Here is a 6,109-nt window from a genome sequence, read left to right on the forward strand (position 1 = left end):
GGCGCATAGACTGGAGTCTGGACATCTGCATTTCCAAGCCCACTTGCCCAACTGGTATTCAGTTACCTTTAGCCTATGGGGACCCACTTGGAACATCAGAGTTGGTATAAAGATTGTTTTAAGCTGAAGATATTTGAGATTCAACAGATGCAGAAAAAATTTTAAAAAGCCTTCTCAGAGCTTCTCTTGTCTGATAAAAAGCAGAAACTTCTAAGAAATAAAATTGTCATAAATCTCCTCTTTAGAGATGAGTCTACTGCTAAAAGAGAGAATAGTAGTGATCCTACCTTAAAGTCCCTTTTGGGGAAGCGAAAGGCAAGGAAGAAGACAGTCCACTCACACCTGCATGAACATTCTTATCTCTCATTCAATCTCCTGAAATTCCACTTGTCCTTGTGAAGGAAACCTATTTGTTCTTTCTTGGGAGCCTTTTCTTCCCACTCCCTTTCCCCAGTGAAGCTGAATAGTAAACCCCAAATTCTAACACCAATTTGAATTGCTTGTTACTAAGCACTCTTCCATGTATGTGTGTTGCACACAAAAACTGACTTTACTTTTACATGTCTTATTTCAATTAATTTCACAGGCACCCGACCACTAGACCTAAGAGGATAAAAGAAAAATTTCCCCTCCCCATCAGGTCAATGGGAGGCACTGCAGGAAACTGAGCAGCCTCTGGGGCTATGTGTCTTGCAAGGTTCCAGCTCCTGAGAGATAGCTCCTTATTGAGCTCATCCCCTCTGCAGGGTTGTGGTTCGTTGCCATCAATAGTGCTGGGCCTGGTTCCTGGTCTCCTAATCCCCTCTTCTCCCTTGCTCTCTCTAGCCCTACAGGTAACTGCAGCTTTCTGCTGCTCTCATCTGGCTTGTGCCTCCTGCCCCCATCCTTTGCTTGGCTTTTCAACTTTTTCAGCACTTTTGTGTGTTTTTTATGGTAATTACTCCCACTGTTTGTCAGATTTCAGTTGCTGTGACAAAAATACCTGAGATAATAAACTCAGAAGGAAGAAAGATTTGTTTTGGCTCATGTTTTCAGAGATTTCAGTCCATATTCACTTGGCTCCCTGGCTTTGGGCCTATAGCATCATGTACATCATGGTGGAAGCATTGTCTGTTTACCTCATGGCAGACAGGAAGCAGAGAGAGAGACAGAGAGAGAGACAGAGAGAGAGAGAGACAGAGAGGAAGGGCCTGGATGCCAATATGCCCCTCAAGGGCCTATCCCCCAATGACCTAACTTCCTTCCACCAGGCCCTACCTCCTAAAGGTTCCACCACCTCTCAATAGTGCCACCAGCCTTTAACACAGGGTCCTTTGTGTTCTAAACCATAGTGATTCCCTACATCAAATTTCTTCAAATTATCAGAGATGAGCTGTTTTCCATACTAGATCCTCTCTGATAAAATAAATAGCATGACTTGGTCTTCCTCGTCACCATCAGGGTTTTTCCAATGCCAGTCATCCTTAAATTCTTTCACAGGACAGAGAATAGTGTTTTGAGAATGTAGAAGAGGAGAAATCTTTTCCCTTCTACCCCCCTAGCCCACAAATCAAACTGATGAAAGACAGATTAACAAGAAATTAAAAAAAAAAACAGTTTTAATTACAGCTGTAGATATAAAAGTTCATCAAGAAAATTGTGACTCAGGAAGTGACTGGATGATTGATGAATATATACAATCTGAGTCTAAAAGGAAAAGAGGTTTGGGACTTCTGAGCAGGGAAGAGGGTTATGGAAAAGGAGGGGAAGAAATGTATGGTACATAAGCACTATCTTGTTATGCAGATAAGAGTCCAGTGATAAGAGTTGAGTAGCTCTGTACAAAGACATCTTTAAAGATGGAAATTACATATATATATATATATATGACCTTTGTTTTTAGGTAATTAGGGGGAGGTAAAAAGCTTTTCCTGCGTTTGCCGGTTCTTAGTTGCCTTTAGTTCAAAATAATCCACAAACCAAAAAGTCATGTTTTGGAATGGCATATTCTGGTAGCTTTCGAAAACCGTAGGAAAGAAAGAAACATGGACTGGCTAGCCAAGGGAGGGATGATTGAGCTGTTTGACCATGGTGTGTGTTCATAAATATGAGTAAGGAATGCAGAAAAAAATGGAGTCCAGCACGCAAAGAAGAAGCAGGCCCAGCTTCCAGAATCTGAATGCTGCTGAAATTTTTCCTTGAATCTTACTGTGGGAATCAGAAAGGCATCAATTTAAGACACAGGTAGACCATGGCTGATATTCATTGGAAGTCGCTGCATGTAGCCCCTGCTTTTTATTGCGGGTTCTCTGTGTGCTGCAGAGGATATCAAGGTGAGCCTAATACTTGTGGTCCTTAGGAAACATGCTGCTTAGCTGCAGAAACAAAGCAAACTCATAAATAACTACATCAAAAGTGGTAGGGAGAGGGATTTAAGAGGACGGGTCAGCACAGAACTGAGGGGGATTAGAAGAGGATGTGAAAGATCTAATTCTTCCACCTTCATCTCTCTGATATGCTTGGAAGAAGGGAAGGCCTGGAGGATCTATGAATACTGCATGCCAGCTACACACTAAATTCTTTTACAGAAAATATTATTCAATGATGCTTGTCAAAGCACAGTAAGTGGGCCAGAGGCCTGACTCTGGGTGTCCAACAAATCAGGTTTGACCACTCACCCGAAAAACCAAACAGGAAAGGTAATGGTGCAAAACATGAAAAGAACTTTAGTCAGTGTAGTTACAATAAGAAGACAAGGGGTCCTATGTCCTTAGCCCTGTCTTCAAGGAGCTGATAACTTTGAGGTTTTATAGAAAGGGGAATGAGGGCAGGGGTTGGGTGTGCCTAGCAGGAGGCTTTCGACAGTTGCCTAAGAAAATGATCTTGAGATCTGGTCTGCTCCATGATCTCAGGACTGGGTCAGGCAGAGCCTTGTCAGCATAAAAAAGTTGCTGTTGCCTGGGATGGAGGGGTGGCTTCAACTCATCACAAGAAGTTTATTAATCAGACCTGTTGTTCCTGGAATGCAAGGCGACTCAGAGCATAGGAGGCAGATGCAAAATGAAGGTTGAGACACCAAGTCTTTAATCCTGCTTTTAGCCACTCATCAAACATTTGCAGACCAAAGTGAAGAGTCTAAGTCCTTGCTACTACAAGGGCTCAGGTGTGCCACCTAAGATATGAGTGCAGGAGCCCAGAACATGCCACCCCAAAATATGCCTCTTTGGGATAACAATTATTTTGATCTAGTCATTTTGAGAAACTTCAGTCCCTGAAGCTCTGGAAAATGGCCCTTTTGTAGGAGAAGTTGACGTCTATAAAGGAAATCTCCACTTGTAAGCATGTCTCCCCCACCGCACCAGGAAGAGGACACTACAACACGAGGCCCTTCTCAAAGAAGGCTCTGGCTCAATCTCCATGGCAAGCCTGGCCTGAGTCTCTGGTGCTTTCCCTGGTCATCTCATCGTCACCAGGCTTCCCACACCCTGCTTTCCTTGTTTCAAAAACCAGTGGTATTTAAACCTGAAGTTTAAACTCTTTGTGGTCTACTCTAGTTACTCACTTCTCTGGATTACCTCCCATGTACACAGGAAGTGTTCATGGTATTAAGCTTCAACTTTTTTTTTCCCCTCTTGTTAATTCGTTTTCTGTTACAGAGACCAAGCTAAGAACTGAAAAGTGGTACATTATATACCTCTATCCTTATAAGATTGGTTTTTTTTTTTTTCCTTTTTGTTTTATTTTATTTTGTTTTTATCTGAGAACTAAATTGGCATATGTGGGTCCCCAAGATGTGCCATCATGAAATAGATTTCTTTGGCACATGTCAGGTTGGTTATTCAAAGAAACTGTAGACTTCTGTAAACACAAGAAAGGTTCTGAAAACTTCTCCTTTTGTAAAAAGAAATCTATGTCTATAAGGAAATCTCCTTTAGTGAAGCAAAGAGCAGATAGCTACAAGCTTTCCAATGTCCCCCTTTCTTCCTTGGAGAGCTCTTCTCACAGAAAGAGAAGTTGGGAGTCTGACACCTAGCCCAAACAGAAGTGACCACAGGTGCAGTTACTTGAGACACCTCATGAGCAAAACAGACACCCCTTGCTGTGCAGTTCTCCCCCACCCCACCCCCCCCTCGGCCATCCACAGCCTGTGCCACCTCCCTTCCTCCAGAAGCCCCTGCCCCTCTCTCTGGGTTTGGTTGTGTAAGGGTCAGCCACCTCGCCCCTCTGTGAGCCTCATACTGTTTGCATGACCCCTACACTTAGGCATAAATCTTTTTTTACTTTTTTTTTCCCATTAATCTCTCTATTGTCTATTCATTTTGTAAGCTAAAATTATCAAGCAGTCAGAGGGAGAAAATAAAATTTAAAACCTCCCTACACATAGGACAGATTAAATAGGAGAAAGACTTACAAATATACTCAATACAAGTTTTACATGGTACAGGGGATATTACCGGGAAATAAAGACCCCAAGTTGAAGTTAGAGGCAAATACTTATACACTGAATTTATAAAGAATAGTAAATTGCAGGGCTGGAGATAAAACTCAGTTGGTAAAGTGCTTGCCTCATGTGCACAAGGCCCTGGGTTCAATTCCCAGCACAGCACCACAAAAAAAATAAATAAATAAAAAAGAATAGTAAATTGCAAACATGTAATAAAGCAAATGGGCTTGGGCTAGGGTAGTTAAATAGGTGGAGAAATGGCCAAAAAGATAAAGGTTAATAAGGTTAGATGCATATATTTCCCTGAGCTTCAACTTACCATCCTCCATAATAAGAATGACACTCTCCTTCAGGTATGGGGAGAGCCTCTTTCACATGGGAGCTTCATCTCCTGCTTTTAAACAGAAGAAAGAGAAAGAGGGAGAGAGAGGGAGAGGAACACAAGCAAGACTTCTTTCTGGAGCTGTGGCTACCCCCAGATCCCTGGCAGCAGGGAAGGCACCAGGTGACTGCATCCAGAGGAGGAGGGAAGAGGCAGGAGCTCTGCCCCAGCTACCGTAGCTTTACTCACAATACAGAGCATCAAGTGTGGTGGGCGATGGGCTGTGGCGAGACGTGCCTGCTCATCTGCTACGCAACCAATGCCTTCCCCAAGGAGTCGGCGTCCCCACAGGGTTGGACAATTACAGCGCCCAGAGTGCAGATGATGGGTGCACAGTGAACCTGAACCTGCGGACACTGCAGGCCAGGAGGAACACGACCGCCTCCACACACTCTCCTACCCTCAGTCTTTGTCATCTGTATTCCATGGTCAGTCCACACTCCTACAAGAACCTGAGGCACAAGTGGCATCCAGAGGTGTGCCACCACTGTCCTGAAGTGCCCGTCCTCCTGGTGGGCACCAAGAAGGACCTGAGAGCCCAGCCTGATAACCTAGGGCACCTCAATGGGCAGGGCCAAGCGCCCATCACACCTCAGCAGGGCCAGGCACTGGCCAAGCAGATCTATGCTGTGCGCTACGTCGAGTGCTGGGCCCCACAGCAGGACGAGGTCAAGGAGGTGTTCGCTGGGCTGTGCTGAACCCCAAGCCAGTCAAGCGTGGGGGGTCCTGCGTCCTCTCATGACCCTGGCCCTCAGCTTGGAGGCTTCCCCTGAGACCCCCCCACCAGCTGTGCCTTAAGGACTAATTTTGGCACGCTTACTGGGGGGCTCCCTGAATGCCTTTTTTTCCTTAAGGAGGCCCATGGGAAATGGATTTTGGGTCCTATCTCACTCTGCTTGGGGACACCAGGTATTCTCATGAGTTCACCCAAGCCAAGATTGACCCACCCTAAGAGGCCAAGCCAGTGTCCCCATCTCACCCATTTTCTGCTACTGACCAGTCATCTAGCTTTCCACAAATTTGTAACCTATTGTGGTGCCTCCTCTCAGGTTAGGGACTCTTAGCCATCTCTAACCCCTGCGCTTGCTGCTCTTAGAATTGTCCCCCAAGGTGCCTTCTCCCTTCCCCAGGGAAGGAGCCACAGAATCCTGAGAAGATAAATGTGTCCTAACCTGCCCCCATGTGCCCAGGTCTTAATGCATTTGCTGACTGACTCAGCCTCCGGGCTCCTGGGGGCCTTTCCTACCCACAACATCATCAACAAAACCTCCTGTCTCCAGTGGAATAAAAGAAACAGAGAAAAG

At 45.1% G+C, this 6,109-nt stretch overlaps 1 pseudogene; it reads left to right on the forward strand.

Annotated features, from left to right (window-relative positions):
- The first annotated feature begins 5,021 nt into the window (after positions 1-5,021).
- Positions 5,022-5,547, forward strand: LOC124994233 (rho-related GTP-binding protein RhoG-like; annotated as a pseudogene).
- Positions 5,548-6,109: the final 562 nt, after the last annotated feature.

The sequence above is a fragment of the Sciurus carolinensis genome, chromosome 10 (genome assembly GCF_902686445.1).
Source record: "Sciurus carolinensis chromosome 10, mSciCar1.2, whole genome shotgun sequence".
Classification (NCBI taxonomy): Eukaryota; Metazoa; Chordata; class Mammalia; order Rodentia; family Sciuridae; genus Sciurus; species Sciurus carolinensis.